General features: G+C 37.0%; 1 long non-coding RNA gene across 1 annotated transcript in view; it reads left to right on the top strand.

Annotated features, from left to right (window-relative positions):
- The first annotated feature begins 4,026 nt into the window (after positions 1-4,026).
- Positions 4,027-22,959, top strand: part of LOC116421226 — a 77,319-nt gene continuing 58,386 nt past the window's right edge. The window contains exon 1 of the long non-coding RNA XR_004231522.1: positions 4,027-4,116. This is a non-coding gene — a long non-coding RNA (uncharacterized LOC116421226). The remainder of the gene's footprint in view (positions 4,117-22,959) is intronic.

Here is a 22,959-nt window from a genome sequence, read left to right as displayed (position 1 = left end):
AAACTCCTCCTATTACAGATAAGGTAAAACTGCAGCCCAGGAAGGTGAAGAGGATTGACCAAGATCCCACAGGTACTGATTTGTACCCAGAGCCTCTGACTCCAGAGTTAACACTCATTCAACTGTATCAATCTCTTGTAATTCCATGATTCTTGATTGTTGAACTGATGAAATGATGCAATATCCTTCCTCTTTGCCCATCTCTAGAGGAAACAAGCAGTCAGTGTCCGCCCATAAATGAGACACTGCAGCCTGTGACTGTGGGAAGACGGCCCCAAAGGCCTCACTCTGTCACAATTACTACAAAGAACAGGTGTGCCAATGAATGATTGCTGAGCACAGCCAGCAAGTCGGGGGAGCCCAGCTGCTCTGCAAATGCTCCCGGCCAATGCTCTTCACCTGATCCAGAGCTGCACAGTGGGACGGTGTACCAGCATCTGTCTGCTCAATGGTTCTCACCAACTTCATCGTTCAGGCAGTGACAAAGCAACAACAGCTCTCCTAAGAACGACTCGATGAGTAGTAGAGCTTGGAGGATGGAGTTGGGAGTCCTCTTGTAGGAGGCTGTTTTGTAACATCAAAAAGTCACACGTGAATTGGGACTTTTTTTTTAAATGACACATTATATTCTTAAGATCCTTTGATTTAAGAAAAATATGAATATGAAAAGCTCCTATTGAAAATTAAATGACATTACAGTGAATTAGGGTTATATTTTTATTCATCCCAACAGAATTTATATACCTTTGAAAATGGTATCGATATAGATAGTAGTTATCATTTATATAGTACATACAGCATGCCAATCTCTATGCTAAGTGCTTTACATGTAGTTTCTCACTTGATCCTCACAACAACTCAGGGAAGCAGGTGCTATTACCATCCCCATTTTCCAGAAGGGGAAACTGAGACAGAGGTTAAGTGACTTGCCCATGGCCACACAACTAGTGAATGTCTGAGTTTGGATTTGAACTCAAGTTGTCCTGACTTCAAGCCCAATACACCATCTAGCTCTTGAACATCTTCACACACACAATCACACACATTCACACATACTCATACAAACAAATACATTCACACTCACACACACAGATGTCTGTATGTGGGTATATTTATATGTATGTGTATATATATATATATATATATATATATATATATATATATTCTATATCAAGAAGACCTACATCAAAGATACCTTACTACCTTAGATATTAGTTCTGTGACTTTGGACAGATCATAAGGCCCAGAGAGGTGAATTGTGGTCAAATCCTCATCGGTTAAATAGAAATGTTGATAAGAAAACCTCTAAGGTCTCTTCTGGGTCTCAAGCTCTGATCAAACTATGAATTATAGATGAATACTAGATCAGTAAAGATAGTCTCCATACCCAAAGTCTCTCACATCAGTATGTCCACCGGTGTGTATACAATTGCTCTTTCATTGTGTCCATTTTGGATCCATAGGCAATAGGGAGATACTGGAATAGCAGGATTTCTAGGTCAGTCCTGACACCCAAGTATTTCTATAATGTAGAACTCTTAGGTTAAGACTCCAAAAGTTTTTTGTTATGTGAGTAGTTCCTTTGATGGTCACAGGGTCAGGACAGGGTATCTTTTTTCCCCAGTTAATCAGCAATCAAATAATGCACAAACATCTTCCAAGAATCTTATTAAGTGATTCAATAAGGATCAGCAAGTTGGTCCGCATAACTGTATTGTAAAACTGCATAATGGGGAATAAAGTGTAAGAAGACAAAAAAGTATAAAAGAAAAGTTTTTTTTAAAAAAGTTTTACATACCAAACAAAGGATTTGATATTTGATTCTGCATATAATAGGGAAATACTAAAGTTTAAGTGAATCATCATCTTTTGTGGAACTATATTACAAAATGAAAGGATATATAAAAGAAGCTTGTATTTGAAGATCAAATTTTCTGTTCAGCTCTGGTCTTTTTTATCAGAAATGATTGAAAATCCTCTATTTCACTGAATGTCTATCTTTTTCCCTGAAAGATAGTGCTTAATTTTGCTGGTGGTTGATTCTTGGTTATAGTCCAAGCTCCTTTTCCTTCTGGAATATCATATTTTAGGCACTCTGATCCTTTTTTAACAAAGAAGCTGCTAGATTTTGGGTAATCCTGACTGTAGTTCCTCAATATTTGAATTGTTTCTTTCTGGTTTCTTGTAGCATTTTCTCCTTGATCTGATATTTCTGGAATTTAGCTGTAATATTCTTTAGAAATTTCATTTTCAGATCTCTTTCAAGAGATCAATGGATTTTTTTCAACAAATATTTCACCCTCTGGTTCTAGGATATTAGGCCAGTTTTCCTTGATGATTTCTTGAAAGATGTTGTCTAGGCTCTTTTATTTTCATTGTGGCTTTCGGGTAATCCTATAAGTTTTAGATTGTCTCTGATGGATCTATTTTCCAAATAACTTGTTTTTCCAATAAGGTATTTTATGTTTTCTTCTATTTAAAAAAAATTTTAAATTTTTGTTTGACTCTTGATTTATCGAGTCATTCACTTCCATTTGTCCAATTCTAATTTTTAGTAAATTATTTTCTTTAGATAACTTTTTTCCCTCCTTTTGCATTTGACCAATTGTACTTTTTAAAAAGTTGTTTTGTTCAGTGTTTTTTTTTTCATTTCACCAATTCTATTTTTTAAGTACTTGTTTTCTTTAGTCAGCTTCTGTGCTTCCTTTTCCAAGATGTTGGCTTTCCCATAAACCTCTCATAACTCTCCTGCAATGTTCTCATTCTTTTTCCCTTTTTTCTTCTCTCTAATAAGATCCTTTTTGAACTCTTTCAAAAGAACTCTTTGAAATGGAGATAGGTTCATATCCCTCTTTGAGGCTTCATTTTGCTTTTGCTGTCCACTTCTGAGTAGATGTTCTGGTCTTCTCTGTCTCCATAGTAGCTCTCTATGGTCAGAGTTGTTTTTTTTTTTTTTTTTTTTTTTTTTTTTTTTTTGCTCATTTTTTAAAGATTAAGGTCTGCTCGTGTTACTACTGGGATTATATCCCAAAGAGATTATGAAGAAGGGAAAGGGACCTGTATGTGCACGAATGTTTGCGGCAGCCCTTTTTGTAGTGGCTAAAAACTGGAAACTGAATGGATGTCCATCAGTTGGAGAATGGCTGAATAAATTGTGGTATATGAATATTATGGAATATTACTGTTCTGTAAGAAATGACCAACAGGATAATTTCAGAAAGGCCTGGAGAGACTTACACGAACTGATGCTGAGTGAAATGAGCAGGACCAGGAGATCATTATATACTTCAACAACAATACTATATGATGACCAGTTCTGATGGACCAGGCCATCCTCAGCAACGAGATCAACCAAATCATTTCCAATGGAGCAGGAATGAACTGAACCAGCTATGCCCAGAGAAAGAACTCTGGGAGATGACTAAAAACCATTACATTGAATTCCCAATCCCTATATTTATGCACACCTGCATTTTTGATTTCCTTCACAAGCTACTTGTACAATATTTCAGAGTCTGATTCTTTTTGTACAGCAAAATAACGTTTTGGTCATGTATACTTACTGTGTATCTAATTTATATTTTAATATATTTAATATCTACTGATCATCCTGCCATCTAGGGGAGGGGGTGGGGGGGGGGTAAGAGGTAAAAAATTGGAACAAGAGGTTTGGCAATTGTTAATGCTGTAAAGTTACCCATGCATATATCCTGTAAATAAAAGGCTATTAAAGAAAAAACAATAATAATAAAAAGAAAAAAAATAAAGAGAATTATAGGATTCAAAAAAAAAAAAAGATTAATGTCTGCTCTTAGAGCACAGGAGATTGTCAGGAGCTTCCTCTACAGGGCAACAGAGGCTTCTCACTGACTGTGCTATGGGTGGTGCTGCAAGCTTCCCTACTGCTCTGAGTTGCCTGGTCAAGACCTACCTATTATGATGGAATTCAGTGATTCACAATTTGCCTTTTGTGATTGCACTGGAAGTCTCACAGCTGGACTGCTGATCTGGCCTTTTGAACAAGGGCAGAGCAATAAATGCTGCTATATTTTGACGAAGGACCTCCCCCTAGATTCTCAGCGCTGGGCATCCTTGCAGCGGACCTTCCCGAATCAGGTCAGTGCTGGATCACGTTCCCTACTGCCCAATTGGGACAGACCTTTCCTAAAATCCTTTCAAGATATCTTAATCTGGAAATTCCAATTTTTTGTGTGTTCTATCACTCCAAAATCCAGTAAGAGGGTTGATCTAGTGTTAATTCTGAGAGAAGCTATGAAGAGCTCAAGCAATGTTGTGTCTACTCTCTGCCATCTTGGCTCTGTCCCTGATATATGAAAAAGGGAATGGAAGAAACAGAGGGGAATGTGAGTGCCCAGACTAGTAATCATGAAAAGATGACCACTGTGTTCTCAGGAAGAGAAGAGTCTGCAGGGGAGGGAAAGGAAAGAGGGCAGCATTACCTTAGGGGATATTCCACTGATGAATGCTCCTATGGGTGAAGAAAGAAGAGATTCTCTGTGAAGAGAGAAGGGGAACTCATACTGGGTGTGGTCTGGGAGATTTGGTGTTTGATAATACCATTCACCCTATGGGGGAGGGAGGGGGCTGGGGAAGGGTAGGAGTAATTGGAACTCTTGAAGACAACTGACACCTGACAGATATTTGTGTGATAAGAATGAAACAATCCCAAAATTTCTGGAAAGCAGTCAAATTAGTGCTCAGAGAAAAAAAAATAACTTTCCTATGAACATACAATAAAAAAATAGAAAAAAGAGGATTCATAAACATAATGTATTCATTTTGAAATAACAAGTCAACCTTGTTGCCTAAATAAGCCTAAATAACCATAAAAGAAAAAAAAATAGAAATGAGAGGTTTTATGAATGAATTGAAAATACAGGAAAAATATGGAATTATACATGAAACTAAAAGTTTCGGGGAAGACAAATAAAATTGATAAACTGTTATGCAATTTGATTGAAGAAGGCAGAAAATTAAGTCAATAAAACAAATGAGCACTGTGAAATCACAGCAAAACCAGAAGAAATGCTTTAAAAAAATAATTCAGAACACACAATATACAGTTACAGGTCAACAAAACTGAGAACACAAAAGAAACAGATGAATATTTTCAAAAATACAAAATATCTTAACTATTATTTCAGATAAGAGATCTTAAATAACATAATCTTAGAAAAGAAAAAAAAATAATTGTAAAGGAACTATCAAAGAAAAATACTCTTGTACCTGATGGAGTCACAGAATTCTGTTGAACTTTTAAAGAACAATGGTACCCATACTTCACAAATTATATTCAAAAATTGAGGGGAAAAGTGGTCTATCTGAATCATTTTATGAAACAAATATAATTCTACTATTTCCCTAAAGCAAGGAAGGATAAAACACAGTAGTAAAACTATTGAAAAAAATTATTGAATACTGACTCAAAACTTTTAAACAAAATTCTGTCAAACCACACAACCAATTTATTCAAGAAAAATTCTATAATGACCAAGTGGAATGAATACCAGGAATCCATAGATGATGTAAATCAGGAAAACAACATAATTGATCATATTAAAAACAAAATATCTCAAATCATATGATTATCTCAGTGTAGAAAAGGGCTTGGCAAAATGCAGCAATCTCATGTATAGGTACACAGGGACTTTTTTAATATCATAAAAAGTATCTATATAGACAGTGTGGGAATATATTGATTGGCTACATATTTGTTATGAGAATTTTGTTTTTCTTTTTTTGTTTGTTTTAAATTAGGGAAGGGTAATTAGAGAGGGGAAATAAATGCATGCTGATTAAAAATAAAATGGAAAAATAATTTTGAATGATTATAAAATAAAGAAAAAGAATTAGGGATTGTATGAAATAGATGCAAGGACAGAGAGCATTCCAGGCACAGAAGAAAGATTGTGCATATAGAGGTGGAAGATGGAATATTATCTACAATGAATGACAAGCAATCTAGTTTGGTTAGAACACAGAGTACCTAACTGAGTGACTCTATGCATAACACTTAACCTCATTTTGCCACAATTTCCTCAACTGGAAGAACAATATCTGTTTCACAGGATTGTCTTGAGGATCAAGTGAGATATTTGTAAACGGCTTAGCACAGAGCCTTCTACAGAAGCAGAAAACAGAGAAGACACATTTAACAAATATTTCTCCCTTTTATTTCCTCTCCCCTCTGAAGAAGATTAATGTGAAATAGGTTTGGAAAAGTAGATTAAGTCACTTTAGATAGTGAAAAATTTTACAGTCATACAAAAGCTTATAATTGATCCTGGAGGCAAAAGATAGTCACTGTAGCTTCTCAAGAGGAAGAAAGAGGGACACGGGAAGACTCGGGCTTTAGGAAGACCAATTTGACAATCTTGTCAGGGATGATCTGGAGAAAGAAGCTTAGGAGACTACTGAAATAGTGACAGTAAGAAGACATGGAGACGTGAACTAAATAACTGTTAGAACTAAAAGAAGACAAGGAATGTTACAGAGGTTGTCTATGAGGTCCATATTTTTTTCATTTTATTCTGACAAAGATCCCTCCAACCCCAAAAGAAAAGAGCTGTCAATAAGTTCTAAAGGAGTAGTTTTACTTGTTTACTCTGTGCAGTTTGATAACAATAAGTAAGTAGATCAGTGTTCAGAGGAGTGAAGGCTGCTGGAGTTCAAGTACTGGCTCTGCTCATCCTTGCCTATCAAAAGTTCTTTTAAGGCAATCAGTTGCTGAACAGTGTGATGTGTTCAGAGGTTATGAATCTGGAAACAGAGGGCCTGAATTCAAGTCAAAGCAAGTCACTGAATCCTTCTGGGTCTCAGTTTTTTAATTTGTTAAATGAAAGAGTTGAACATTTCATACTTTTGTTGATTTTCAGTATTCCATAATTTAAGTTTCTTTCTAGTCAAATATATCTTCTAAGATCTCCCCACTCTAAGATTCTACATTTTCTATGATCTCCCCATTTTGACATTCCTTGTTCTGTGTTCTAATGGTCCTCTAAGGTCTGACATTCTTTTCTATGAATCCTCCCAACCCTGACAGTTTATGAGATTGTGATTCTAAGATTTATACTTCTAAAAATATGGAGAAAAATAATTTGTTTTATTGTCTTGGCTAACAGAGATTGAAGTGAGATTTTTTTTTTCTGGACAATATAATACATCATGGAAAAATCTATGTTTTTTTCCCTTAATAGGACTATCAATTACCTCATTCCATAGATGGCTTTTGGGTGCCTTTCAATAGAAAACAAACCAACCCAAATCCCCCTGAGGAGAGAAGCGGGCTGTACAAAAATGTTCCCTGTCTACCAAGACATAATTATTTTTTCCCTTCTGATTATTGCCTGCAATTCCTGAGTGGTATCTCATTTAGAACTTTGGAATGGGATTTGAGTTGGCTCACAAAAGCTTAGAGAGGAAATGAGGAGACAGGCCATTTCACACAGCAGAGAATCTGCTGTTTTAAGCAGTTGATATTCACAAACATGTATTTGGGATGTTCCAACATCCTCAAGGATACCTCCATTTCCCCTAAGATGCATGCTTCCAGAATCTGTGTAAAGTGAGAGACACAATTTGGTTCAGTAGAAATCACTGAACATGAAGCTAGAGGGTGTTGTTTGAAAATTCATCTCTGTTGTTTCAGATCATTGTAACAAGAGCTAGGACATTAAAAATCATCTAGTTCGACTCTCCTAATTTTACATAGAAGGAAACTGAGGTTCTTATTCAGAATCTAGAGCCTTGAATTTGAATCTCAATACTGACACTTAACAGACTATGAGCTAGTCATTTAACTTTCTCAGAACCCAATACATTGTCTGTAATGTAGAAGAATGCATTGTCTACTTCTTTGTGATCTTCTGAGAAAAGTACTTCATGAAACCAATAAGCATTTATTAAGTGCCTACTGTATGCCAGCACTAGAGATACAAAGAAATGGAAAAAAAATTCTGCTGTCAGATAGTTCACAGTCTAATGAAACAACATGCAAACAACTCTATAAACAAGATATAAACAGAATTAATTGAGATATTCTCAGAGGAAAAGCACTATGATTAAGGAGGAGTAGGAAAGGCTTATTGGGATTTTAGCTGAGTCCTGAAGAAATCCAGGAAGTCAGGTGGAAAATGAGGATAGACAGTATTCTATGCATGGGAGACAGCCAGTGAAAATGCCCAGAATCTGGATATTGAGTATCTTATTGAAGTAAGATTAAAGAGCCCAATGTCACTATTACTCAGACTCTATGAAAGAGTGTAATGTGTAAGAAAACTAGAAAATAGCATAGGATTTATGTTATAAGAACTTTAAAAGACAAAGGAGAATCTTATATTTTATCCTGAAGGAAATAAGAACCACTGGATTCTACTGGGTAGAGGGGTGATATATTCCTGAATTTTAGGAAGATCACTTTGACAAATAAGTAAAGGCAAACTGGAGTAGGAAGAGATTTTAAACAGAAGCATTAACCAGAATACGATTGCAGTAGTCCAGGTGTGAGGTGACGAGGGCCTTCAGCTTGCTGGTGGTGATGTCAGAGAAGGGAAAAGGGCATTTCTGAAAGATGTAACAAAGGAAGAAATTACAGGACAACTGATTATTGTGGGAGTGAAAGAGTGAGAATTTAAAGATGATACTTAGATTGTGAACCCTCATGAGTAGGAGGCTGATGGTATCCTCAAAAGCCATTGGGAGGTTATTAGGAAAAGGAAAAGGAAAATGAATCCAATTAGTTTAGGATGTCTTGGGACATCCAGTTTGAGATGTTTAGTTGGTTGTGGGAGAAGTAAAGAACTAGAAAATTATGAACTATTGTGGTCATGATTGTGGCTGTTGGAATTGTGGTTGCTATTGTCATTATTATTATTAATTACTGTTACTTTATGCGTGTGTTATATAAGAGAAGAGATCCATAGAATCACTTAATATACCCTATATTTGCTAAAATATATTTAAATCTGCTTAATTCCATAAGGCACCCCTAGAAATCACAGCTAAAGTTGTGGAGAGGCAGATATAAGTTTGACAATAAGAAAACACATCTCAACAATTCTAACTGACTAAAAATGCAATAGGTCAGCTTGCCTGAAGGTCTTGTAAGCAGAAAGTGAATGAGCACTTGTCAGTTCTCCCCTATTGCAGCACTCAAACTCAATACCTGGTACATGGGAGGCACTTAATAATTGATAGCGGAATGATTAATTACCACATAAAACCTTCTATAGTGCTGAATAAAGCTATCTTTTCAGTCTGATTGCACATCAGTCTCCTTCACACATCTTGCTTGCATAATTATCAACACTTCAACTCCACTGGCTATTTCCCATGCCTGCAACTCCCTCCTTACCTTCTTCCATTGCAATCCCTCCCTTCCTTCAAGATTTAATTCAAGCACAATCTTATTTCTTTTTTTAAGGCATTTGTGACTTTTTACTTCATTTTTATTTTTTATCAAAGCTTTTTATTTTTCAAAACATGCGTGGAAAATTCTTCAACATTAACCCTTGCAAAACCTTGTGTTCCAATTCCCCCCCTTCCCTCACACCTTCCCTTAGATGGCAAGTAGTGCAATAGATGTTAAACATGATAGAAATCTGTGTTAAATATGCATACGTAGTTATACAATTATTGTGCTGCACAAGAAAAATCAAATCAAACCAGTAAAAAAAAAAAAGTAAAATAAAATTCAAGCAAGTGACAACAAAAAGAGTGAAAATGCTATTTGTGAACCACATTCAGTTCCCACAGTGCTCTCTCTGGGTGTCGATGGCTCCCTTCATCACAGAACAATTGGAGCTGCACAACCTTATCTCTAAAGGTCTTACCAACTGCTCGTGCCTTCTCTCTCAGGCTACGGGGAATCTAACTGTTCTGCATGTCAGGGTACTTATTCTACTGATAAAAGAATTTCTGGTTCAGGCTTCTTGCCACTTTACTAAGAAAAACTCTGCCCCAGATTCTATCTTGAGCTTCCTGTCATTGTTTGCTTGAGGTAAAGATGTCACATCTCCTTTTGAAGCATGCAAAAGTCAACTTTGGGACACAAACTACAATCCCAATCTTGACCAATTAGCTCCTGCTACAGATATCCTTTTTTTTTTGTTGTTTTTTTCCCTCTGTGTAAATTTTTATCTTTCCCATTTTACTCTATGCAAAATTCTATGTTATCCATGCTACTTAAATATTCACTATTTGTGTGGTGTGTGGGGGTGTGGATGTGGGTGTAATATCTGTTGAAACACATCCTGGGCTTTCCTTAACCCTTTTGTATATGATCAACATAGTCTGTGCCTCAAGTAGAATAACCTGTAGACTCTATTCCTAAATTTGTGTTGTTGGCTGACAGCATATATATACATATATAGAGAGACAGCATATACTGTCATTTTGACAATATATTGACAGCAGTGTCTAATCAAAGGATCCAGATAGTTTTTCACTTCTCTTCATGTTTATTCCACATATATTTACGTGATTGTTGTCTTCTCGATTAGAATGTAAATTCCTTGTGAGTATGGATAATTTCATCCACTGATTTTGTATTGGAGTCTCTAGTACATTACCTGACATATAGTAGGTGTTTAATAAATGTCTTAATTGATTGACTGATTGATTGTTAGAGAGCCTGTTTAATTGGTTAGAGTTCAGTTCCATTGAGAATGCATTTATTAAGTCCTTACTATCTCCTAAGTAGTGTGCTAAGATGTTTGGATAAAGAGACAAAAATTAAATAGATGCTACCCTCAAGGATATTATATTCTATTGGGAAAAAAAACAAGATGTGCATAAATAAATCATTAAAAACAAACATAAAATGAATACAAAGTAATTTTGAGGAGGAAAACTAGGAATTGGGGATAGGAAAAAACCTTTTGGAAGGAACTGGCATTTAAGATAAGTCTTGAAAGGGATGAGACACAGAGGATAACCTGAACCGAGTCATGGAATTGGGAGATGGGATGTTGTGGACAAAGAACAAAAATCAGGTCAATTTGATGTGAAAGCAAAATGTTAGGGTCACTAATGTGTAAGCATTACACAGATAGATTGCAGCCCAGAAGGCGAAAGGCTTTCAATTGCAAACTAAACAGAAGAGTCTGTATTTTATGCCAGAGGCAACAGGGAATGACCCCAGTCTGTTGAGTTTGGTTGGATCAGATGGCTTCTGAAATCCCTTCCAACTCTGAAATTCTGAGAATCTCTGATTCTATGATCACAATATTCTTCCCCATTTCTTTTCTCCAAAAATATTTCGGGGCCTTCTGTGGAAGAAAAAAATTCATAATTCCCCTCAACTTTAGCGGGTCATTCTCAGACAACAGACTGGTTAGATCAGATGATGTCTGAGATAACCTTTCTACTCTGAACTACTAGAATACTGGGAAAGGCATACTGTCCATAGTCAGGACTGTACTAGAAGCCTCTGCTACTTACTAAGATCTGCTAGTAAGACTTTATCTACTCAGTAAGACCAGTCTGGGTGCTGCTGGCAGTCTTTTAGAGCCCAGGGTCATCTCCTTCCCACCCAAGGCATCCATCAGAAGAGAGTGTTAGTGGAGGGTTCCCATTATTTGTAATAATACTAATAATAAGTTAATGCTTAAGGTCAGGAACAGTGTTATGAACTGCTAATAGCTTTTCTTTAAGATTATCTTTTAGAAGAAATATGTCATTTTTAAACCGTCCCCTTATGAGATATAGAAATGACTTTGGACTTAAAAGACTTGCGTTCACCACAGCAGCTGTGAAACAATTCCCTGAAACTCTAACCTTGTTTCCTCATCTATATGTAACTTCTGCTTGTTCAGGGATTTTCCAGCTCCTGACTTTTCCTTGAACTGTTTTAGGGAAAATGGTAGTAGCCCGAGGACCTGTGAAACTCCTAAAGGGCCAGCTCTATTTGGAACTGGGTCGATAACTAGCAGACTAGATGAAACAGAAGCAAAATGAATTGTTCCTGGTCTGTAATGTGGGATGTATTTTTGTATATTCTTATATAAAATCATAGCCTGAGGGGCTAAGGTAGGGGGACAGGAATAATCTCTCTTACTAAGAGAACCTATCTCTGCAGTTCCCATGCACTGGGGATCTAGATCCCAAATGAAGAGGAGAAAGGCTCTCCTTATACTCTCTGGCACAGCATGCTCCCATCCAAGAGCCTTGGGGAAAATTTCTTAAAGCTTTAGGTTAGGTTTGCCTCAAATACACTGTGGCCTCAAATGAGATTAATAGGGCTCTGAAAGGAAAGAGATTCAATGCACAAACTGAAAATGGTTATAGGTCAGCTATTTATTTTCTCCATCTCAAAAGAAATGCTTGAAATACAGAAGACTCATATATGAAGGACAAATTTTTAAAACATAATGCAATAACCCATCATACATTATATTTTTCCAAACATTTTGTACTAAAAAATATAAAATACTTTATGATACTTGCTGAGCAGACATTACACCTTCACATCAATCCTGCACTGCCCAGATAACTAACTTAAGATCAAAATATGCAAGCAATCTAGGATGGAACATCCCCCCTTTCTACAAAAGAGTGATAGTGATTATCTTCTCTTCTAAGTGGTTCTTTCAATAGTCATCTCAGTAGCCAGATCCAAGAGTTACGGACTCCTTAATTTCATGAATTGGTTGACAAGGCTGGGGTAGGGAGAAGACTTATCTCAGTTTATTGTCAGGTGACTTTTGTTCAGGGAAAGGAAATGAAGTAGAAGATCCAGTTTCAGAGTCACATGGATATAATTTGTTATGTGTGATTAGCCATGAGTGCTGTAGATTAGAAAAAGGGAAGATCACAGTCATGACTACATTCTCTTTCTACATCCATTAAACTGGTAGAAATGGAAGGGGAAAATGACAACCCCTTTCCCCTTCCACTGCACTTGGATATTCCAAAGATGAACTATCTTTGTTTGTTGGGTAAAAGCTATATCAATGTGTGGTTCTACTTCTACCTCTACCTTAGACGCTCTTCTGGCTAAAATTTCAGTGCTTTGCAGCTAAGCAAGGATGAAATCTCTTAAAAGGCAAAATATAGTCCATTGGTGAACCTACACTCAAAGCCTTCCCAACTTGGCAAGACCTGTAAGAGTTTGCCCTCTCCTGGTAATAGGTGCAGCTTCTTGAAGAAATATAGCAGTAATCCTGAGGACCCCCAGACCTTAGAAGAGCTATTGTTCTAACAATCTATTTGTCGATGATCCTAAAGTCCCCTGGCTTTAGGAATAGTATAGGATAGTGCTGCAAACATTGCAGACTGCCAGATAATGATCAGTTGGTCAGTGATAACAGGGCTTCTAAGAAAAATGGTGAGATGTATACAAGACCACTCCTTAATTCAATTTCTAAGCCATAAAGTTAGCTGCTATGAAGAACTAGATTTCTCTGTCTTTTCTATAAATTTATCTTCTTGCTCCTGTGTTTTTCACTAAATCCTTTTGAAACTTAGCCCACTTCAATTGGTGTTACAATTATAATTAGCTTTGCCCCTTTTGAGACCCCTCACCACACCTGTCTGCACTCCAACTTTTGGGGGTTTCCTTTTGAACCTCAACACTGGCATAGCCTTCCAGAACTGGGACTCATTATGGGAACCACTGAGAGGAGGACTTTGGTGGAACATAAGTTCCATATTTGGGAAAAAATATTTCTGAAAAGGCTTCAGCTTTAATAAATATAAGCAGAACATTTAGAGTGTGTAAGGCTCTAGACACTGAAAGGAATATAAAAATAAAGAAAATTAGATCCTTGACCCAAGGGAGCTCTCAGCTAAAGGGACATAAAACAAATTCACCAATAACTAAAATACCAGGCAGAACCAAATGTGAGTAAGGAGTCAAGACGTCAGGAAAATAATCAGCAGATGTTAAAACTAGCGAACCTTGCCAAGAGTTGTAAACACATCAGAAGCTTGTCCAGTTGGGGTTTGTGGGCAGCTAGGGGCTGAGTCAGCATGAATTGATTTTTTTCTTTCATTAGTCAAAATATTTTAAATTTGCTGGTAGAATTTGCAGATCAGAATAGGGGTTTTAAGAAGGTTTCTAGATTAATTGAAAGGATCTCCTTAATTTATCTCTCTAAAAATCCAGAGTTTTATATATTGAATTTTTTTCCATGGGATAAAGTTGTATTTAATGTAGATTACTCATGAATCAATCCCCAAAAGTCTTATATACAGCACGTAAAAACTAAACCAGTGATTCCATAGTGAACTCAAATGTAAGGAAACTTCTTCCACTAATGCAGGCCAGGTAGTCTGTCAGCAAAGTGCCTACTATGTACCAGCAGCATATTAAACACTGAGGATACAAAGAAAAGCAAAGAACAGTCTCTGCTTTCTAATAGTTCATAGCCTAATGAAGTAGACAGCATACAAAAAAAATACACAAAACCACAATCTATGTTCAGAATAATAGGAAATCATCTACAGAGAAGGAACTAGAAGTAAGGGGGCTCAGGAAAGACTTCCTTTAAAAGATGAAATATTAGTTGGGATTTAAAGGAAAGTAGGGAAGGCAGAAGGCAGATATGAGGAGGGCAGAGTATTCTAGGCCTAGCAGACAGCCAGAGAAAATGCCCTGAGCTAAGGGATGGAGTGTTTCAGTCACAGAGTAGTCAAGGAAGCCCATGTCCCAGAAGAGTGAGAAGTACATGGTGATGAGTGAGGTTTAAAAAGACTGGGAAAATGGAGGGTGGGTTATGAAAGGTATTGGATGTCAACCAAAGATTCATTTGATCCTAGAGGCAAGAGGGAGGTACTGAAGGTAATTGAGTGGGAGAGGAGGATGTAATAAGATCAGACCTGCATTTTAGGAAAATAATTTAAGGGACTGATTGGAGAATGAATGGATATGTAGAGAGACTGGAGGCAGATACGCCCATCAGCAGGTTATTTCCAGAAGCAAAGTGATAATCACTTACACTAGAATGGTGACTATATCATAGGAAAGGAGGGAGCTTATTCGAGAGATGCTATAAAGGCGAAATCCACTGACCTTAGCAACAACTTGGATATAAATGAAAGATAGTGAAGAATCAAGGATGATACCTTAGGTTGTACGTCTGGAGGACTTCTTGAAAAAAAGAATATATAATAATGAGTTGTTTTGTATATGTTGAGCTACGCTGTCTATGAATAGACAGATCTGAATTCTATGAAGATAATAAGATTTTCATTAGACAATTGGATCCGCAAGCCCAGAATTCAGCAAAGAGTTTAAGGCTGGATAAATAGCTATAAAAACCGTTGGTATATTTCAGAAAAAAAAAAAAAAACTTACATGAACTGATATAACAAAGTGTGCAGAACCAGGAGAAGAGTGTATACAGTATCAGCTGTGAATGACTTAGCTATTCTCAGTGATGCAATAATCCAAAAGAATTCTGAAGGATTCTTGATGAAAAGCCACTATCCAGATCAAGAGAATGAACTGATGTAGCCTGAATGAAGATCAAAATGTATTATTTTTCACTTTATTTTTCCATATTTTTGGAGTTTGAGGTCTGTTTTCTTTTACAAGATGACTAATAGGGAAATATGTTTTCATGATTTCACATGTATAACCTATATCAAACTACTTTCTGTCTATAGAAGAAGGAGATGGGGGAAAGGGGAAAGAATTTTAAAGTTCCACAATTTAAAAAAAAAAGTTAAAAATTGTCTTTGAATGTTGTAGAGGGCAGAAACTCTTGAGTCTATGCATTGAATTGAGGACAGCCCAGCACTTGAGGCTAATTACTGATTGGACAATACTCTATGGGCATATGTTTGAAAAATGGCCCTTCCCACTAGCCTGTGCTGGATCGATGATTGGTGTATACAGAGGATTGTAGGAGGGATTATGGGGTGGAATAAGACTAGCCAGAGTCACTCTTTGCTGTAGACAAGGAAGAAGGCAGTCACAGAGATTCTGCTTCATCCTGTTCAATCCTGCATCTAAAGACCAAGAATAAAGACTAAGGAGTTTTGCTTATCCTGACTCCGGCTGATTCTGAGGCGTCCTGGGTGCTAGCGCGGTCGTCACAGAATGTAATTAGGGAAAATAAAATAGAGATACCAGTTGTGGATACTAATGAAATCACCAAGTGAAATAGTATAGAAGGAAAAAAGAAGATCCAGTACAGAGTCTTATGGGACACATATGACTATAATAGATATAAACTGGATGAAGAGCCAGGAAAGGAGATGGAAGAGGAATGGTCAGATATATAGGAGGAAAACCAGAAGAGAGGGACATCCTGGAAAAAACAGAATACCTAAGAGAGAAGAGTGATCAACAGGATCAAAAGCTACAGAGAGATGGAAAAGGGCAAGGATTAAGAAAAAGGCAAATCCATTTATTATTTAAGAAGTCGCCAGTAACTGTGGAGAGAGAAATTTCTTTTGAATGATGAAATCAGAATCTTGTTGTACAATTAAGAAGCTAATGAGAAGAAAGGAAGAGGAGGCACTCATCAACAACAGGTTTTTGAAGGAGTTTAGTCACAAAAGGGAGGACAAACGGAATGGTCACTAGCAGAAATAGGCAGATCAAGTCAGGATTATTTGAGGATCAAGAGATCAACATCTTCTTTCAACTCATATTCTTAATATATTTTCCTGGGGCCCTGAGAGAATAAAGGATTTGCCCAGTATCATACAGGGTTTCAGAGGTAGAAGTGTGAATCAGGTCTTCTTCACTTCAAGACTGGCTCTTTCCACTAAGCCACACTTCTTCTCTTAATAGAAACTTCTCAAATATTCACTGACTCAGTGAAAAAGCACAAAAGAAAAAAGGGAAAGTTATATAGGACAACAAATAATATTTTTATGGTATCATTTTTCTTTCTTTAAGAAAAATAAAGTGAGGCCAGAAATGGGTTGTCAAGTTGATTAAGGGCCTCTACAGTATTTTATATAGGGATTAATTGAAAAAATCAGGAGTGTTTCCCCTAGAAAGGAGAAGCCATGAAAGAGGAGTTATTAGGAGAGAGGAAGAGAGAAGCAGCTGCCTGCTATGATGAGCAGTATAGTTCAATGAACAGGGTACTATACTTGGAGTCAGGAGAACCTAATTTTAAATCTGATGCTAAATAACTATGTGATGTCAAGTTACTTAGCTTTTCTCTGCCTCAGACTTCTAAGTTTTTTTCTGATTCTAAATCAGTGATGCTATGAAATGTTTGAAAGACTGTCACCTAGAAGAGGAAAGAGCCATGTCCAACTCATCTCTTAAGGGTCAAAGTAGCAGGAATGATTAGAAGCGATAAAATTAGGTTTTCTCATTGTCCCAAAGTTAAACGATTTGTCTTGAGATATGATTTCCCGTTCACAGGTACTCATCCAATAAAAGTTAACTGATCACATCTCAGGGGGTAGTAGGAAGGCATTCTTTTTCAGGTAGGCCTTAGACTAGATGGAATTCTGGGCCCAGATTTCTCTTCTCCCCTTCAGAAGGTCACTCATTTGCTCCCATGACTGGTACAGAAACTTAGACAGGTAACGAAAGAGTTACATCATTCTCTTGGAAATGTGGGAGCCTATTGATCCAGGGGGAATTTTTTAAAAGATGCAACTGCTACAATTATGCAAATGTCTTTGTGTAAAATAATAGTGTTAAGGTCATTTTGTTAAGCCCTTGAATATTTTTAATTCAAAAACTGCATTACATTTTAATCAAACTCACTCCATCCCGCTCCTTCCTGAGCTATTCACATTCCGGCCCCACCATGGGGGCAGTTAGGATCCTGCCAAGCTCTCAGATATAATAACTATCAGGAAATTGCCTTGCATTATTCATGTTAATTAGGCTGAACCAAACATTGCAAACAGGAAAATGTATTTTCCGATGAAATATGTTTGCCTCACAGAAATCTTTTGTAAATCGATTGTACCTAGACTTCTCTTTTTTGTGTAATTGAGCCCAGAGGCCAGGAATGGTCCAGAATACATACAATTGGTGGAATTATAGTCTCTACCATATTTTCATAGTTCGATGAATTTCATTCGATATTCAAAATGGTGGAACCGAACAAAGTATGGGTCTAGAGTTCCGGGTTCAAATTCTAGTACTAATCTTCACTGGTTTACCATGTGACCATGAGGCAGTGGATCACCACTCAGAGCCTCAGTTTCCTTACCTGTAAAAGGAGACAGTGATGGGGTACCATGAAAGGCTAGAATCAGAGGGAGGAAGAACTGGGTTCACTTATGCCCCATGCTGGTTGTGTTTTCCCATCTAGTCTGTAAGGCTGTAAATTGAAGCACATGTTGATCTGCACTGATGAACTGTGCTACCAGACTGGGAGTTCCCTGGACTGTTGCTATCACAGATTCAGACTTCTTCCCCCAAACAGGAATAATAATGCTTACCTCCCAACTATACTGTGTTGCTCTGAAGAAATGGGTCCATAAGATGATTCTGTTTAGAACTCAAAAGGGCCTAAAAGCTCCTCTGATCTAATCCCTCATTTTCCAGATGAATAAGATATGGCCTGAAAAGAAGTAATTTGCTCCAACTCACACTAGTAAGCAGAAAATTAATATCAATAATGATGAAGATGATAAATAGTAATTAAATAGCATGTCAAAGATTACAAAGCATTTACACAAGTTATCTCATTTTATCTTCACAATAACCCTGGGAGCTGTGGGTGCTATTATCATCCCCATTTTATGGATAAAGAAACTGAGTCTGAAAAATATGAAGTGACTTGCCCAGCATCACCCAGCTAATAAGTGTCTACCATGGATTTTGTACTCATTTGCCTAGTTCTGAGTACAATGCTCTTAGTCATTGTGTTCAGTCAACTAATTGCCTCTCTAATTTATACAGAATTACAGATCCAGGTCAAATGCAATTCTGAGGCATTAGAGGGAAGGCATACAGTGTATAAATAATTGCACAATTCATGGCCCACAATAGACATTCCATATATGTTTCTTCAATCACTGCTTGATTCATTGAATAAATATTGCGAATAGCGAATAACAAAGCCAACATTATTTAAATTTCACCAGTACAAATCATCGTCCCTGGGACAACAAAGTGAATTTCTCATGACTGCCTTCATTCATTTACTAGAAAATCACATTGGTTGCTGTCATATTGAAAATACTGTATCAGACACTGTGAAGGAAAAGTAAAAATGTATAAGACAAAGTGCATCACGGAACCACAAAAGCAGAGGATCTTTGAACTGGAAAGGATTTCTGTAAATATACTAGTTTGGCTGAAAAACAAAGTGTGGATCCCCTCTCTAAGGATAGCATATAAGAGATCATTGGAACTTCAGATCATAGATCTGAGCTGAAAGGAAGTTTGGAGGGCACCTAGTCCAACACACTCATTTTAGAGACGAGGGAAGCTTGTACAGAGAGCTCTAGATATGTACTATATTTTCCTAGTGCTGGTAATGAGGGGCAAATATGATTGAAAGTTGGACCCTAAATGTTTTTGAGGGTGAATATTAAAAAAAAAAAGATAGTGCCAAGGGCAAAGTGTGTGAAAGATAAAAGGGTAGTTAATTTGACTGTGGGGAAGGTAGAGGAATGAGTCAAGACCCATGAATAATGATGGTGTTCCAGAGCTTGGGGATCCATTTGGGAAATCAATGGATCTTTGAAGATCTGTTTCTGTACTTTCATTGTAGATACCTGAAGGGGTCAGTTCAGGCAAAGTGTTGAGTTAGATATAAGCAGATACTCCCAATGAAACATCAAACTCTGACAACAGATGTGCATTGGGCCCTACAGCTAATTCCCACAAGCAACATTAGAATTTGGGAAAATGGGAAGGCAAAGCCCTTGAAACTAGGGACATTTTGGTGGTCAAAATGCTAAGCTTCACCACCCTTACTCCTTTGTACTCTCTGCCAAACTCTGATTGATCCAAAGCTTGTCAAATGAGTAAACTCTTAAACCTGTATGCACAGGTCTGTGACATTTGGTAGGAACAATAAGATGTACACAATTAAATATAATGTAGAATGTGATAAATTCATGAGAGTACAACCAAAGAGCTATCAGAGTTCAGTGGAAGGAAGGATAATAATACCAAAACAAGGTTTTTCATCAAAACCAACCCTCTGATATATTAGGGATATTATTGTGCCCATTTAACAGAAGAGAAAACCAAAGCTCAAAGAAATTACTTACCAGGTGTTACACAGTAGTTATTAAAGTCAGGATTTGTGCTGAGGTTCCTGGTCTCCAAGTCCAACATTCTTATAGCCCTGGGAATGATGACTTCTTACTTGTTTATGAGGAAAGAGACAGGAATCAAAAAAAACAATGGCGGCTCCAATGTTTGAACTCAGTCTTGTGATATAAGTATCATTTCAACAGATCGAGATGGAGATCAGGAAAGGAATTCCTATTAAGTTTTAATTAGCATTTAGGAGATTTTCTTAAGCCTAATGAAGAGGTATTAGACTAATAAGTACAACCGGGAAATGGAATTAACGATGGCTTGCATTTACATATCTCCTTAAAAATTTTAATAACTCACAATAGCCCTGTGAGATGGTTTGTCCAAGTGTTAGTTAGGTGATGCAGTGGAAAGAATACTGGTCCTGTATTAAAACACACACACACACACACACACACACACACACCTGAATTTGAATCCTACCTGAGATATTTAAAAGCTGTGTGATTCTGAGCAAGTCATTTAATCTCAATAAACCTCAGTTTCCCTTATTGTAAAATGAGGAGAATAATAGCAGCGGCTCATTAGTTGTTGTGAAGATTTAAAGAAACACTATTTGGAAGCTGGGTTTCTCTGTGGAGAGTCAAGAAGGCTCATCTTCCTGAGTTTAAATCTGGTCTCAGCCATTTACTAGCTGTGTAACCATGGGAAGTCACTTATTTGTGTTTGCCTCAGTTCCTCATCTATAAAAATGAACTGAAGAAGAAAATGGCAAACCAGTCCAGTATCTTTGCAGAAAAAGGGGTGGAGAGAGTGTCATGAAGAGTTGTACATAAATGAACAACTGTTTATAAAAATCCTTATAAAATTTAAAGACCTCTGTACTCATTAATTCAACACTGTTGCCACAGACTCACAGAAGCAGAAGGAGCCTCAAAAACCATCTAGTTCTATCCAGCTTGAAGTAGAATGCCAACTACCATATACTTGGTACTTGACACAGGTTCATCAAGCCTTTATAAGAGAGAAGTCATGACTTCCCAAGGAAGCCTGGTGTGTTTTCAACAGCTGGGATCTGGAAGCTTTTCAATTGGTCAGCTTCTCCTTTACAAATCCACCTATTGCTTCAAGTGCTGCCCATTGAGACCAAGCAGAGGAAGTCTAATACCCCCTCTGTATCCTTTTTGTTGGTGAGGAAACTGAATCTCTGAAGGCTAGTAACTTGCTCAAAATCACATTAATAGTAGATTCTAACCAATATCTTTTGATTTCAAATCCCTATTCTGTGCTCTCCATCATATTACATGAAATATCACTCTGAAAATCTACTGTTTTTCCTTCCCTGAACCCTTCTATCCTCTGGAAATGGAAATTTAACCTTACATATTATCTACAAAGGCAACACTTTGGCCCAACATTTGCCCAAGGACTACTGAAGGAAAGAGGCTGGGAGATATACTTTTGATTATAAAAGCCTGCTATCCCCCTTCCTTCCTTGCCCATCTATCAACATTTGGCCAAATAATGAAGAGAGACAGGGCAGCATAGAAAATGCCGACTAATTCACATCCCTCTTTACTCGATAGAATCCCAATGGCTCTCTGGAAACCCATTACAGCCATATCCTTGAGTCTGTCTAACATAAAAGCAAATTAGCTGGCGTTGTAAGTGGAGACCTGGACAGGACTCCCAGCTGATGAATAGCTCTGCCACTAACCAGGCATTTGGGTCCAGTAGAGATCCTTCCTCTCAAAATCTGACTGAGACGTTGAGAACTCCGAGCCTTGAAGGGCACAAAAATACCAGTTATAAGAGAAACCATTTCTGTCCACAATCACAGAATTGTGCATTCTCTGACTGTGAACATTTTTTCCTATCTAAATCTGTTCTCTTTTTCTCTGAGGTCCATGAGTGTTGTTATAACAGGAATTTTTTTTTTGTATTTTAGGGAATTGTCTTTATTTTGGATTCCCAGCACTAGCACAGTCCCTAGCACAGTAGGTACTTAATAAATGCTAGTTGACTGACTGAATTTCAATCAAGGAGCATGTTAAGTGCTTATGGTGAACCATAACTTAAGACTAAGCACTATAATACTTTAAAGGCTATCAATTAATCAGTGAACATTAGAATTGCAAGACAACCCTAGAGGTCACCAGTTTCAATTCCTTCGTTTTACATCTAAAAACTTTAACCCAAAAGAATGAGTGGACTGGAATTCGTCAATTAATCAACCAACAAGCAATTCTTAAAACAATTATCAACAATTTTTATATAAAGCTTTTTATTTTCAAAACATATGCATAGTTTTCAACATTCACCCTTGTAAAACCTTGTGTTCCAAATTTTTTTTCCTCCATTCCCCCTTTTCCTCCCCTAGATGGCAAGTAATACATACATATTTTTACAATTATCATGTTGCACAAGAAATAATCACATTCAAAAAGAAAAAAATGAAAAAAAAAAAACAAAATGTGAGCAAACAGTAATAAAAAAAGGTGAAGATACTATATTGCGGTCCACATTCATTCCCCATAGTCCTCTCTCTGGGTGCAGATGGCTGTCTCCATCACAAGACCAGTGGAACTGGCCTGAATCACCTCACTATTGAAAAGAGCCACATCTGTCAGAATTGATTATCATGTAATCTTCTTGTTGGTGTGTACAAAGACCTCACTTCAGTTAACATTAGTTCCTGTAAATCTCTCCAGGTCTCTCTAAAATCATCGTCCTGATCATTTCCTATAGAACAATAATATTCCATAACATTCATATACCATAACTTATTCAGGCAT

Source organism: Sarcophilus harrisii, chromosome 2 (genome assembly GCF_902635505.1).
Source record: "Sarcophilus harrisii chromosome 2, mSarHar1.11, whole genome shotgun sequence".
Taxonomy (NCBI): Eukaryota; Metazoa; Chordata; class Mammalia; order Dasyuromorphia; family Dasyuridae; genus Sarcophilus; species Sarcophilus harrisii.
The sequence above is the reverse complement of the archived record's forward strand: the minus strand, read 5'-3'. Positions and strand labels throughout refer to the sequence as shown.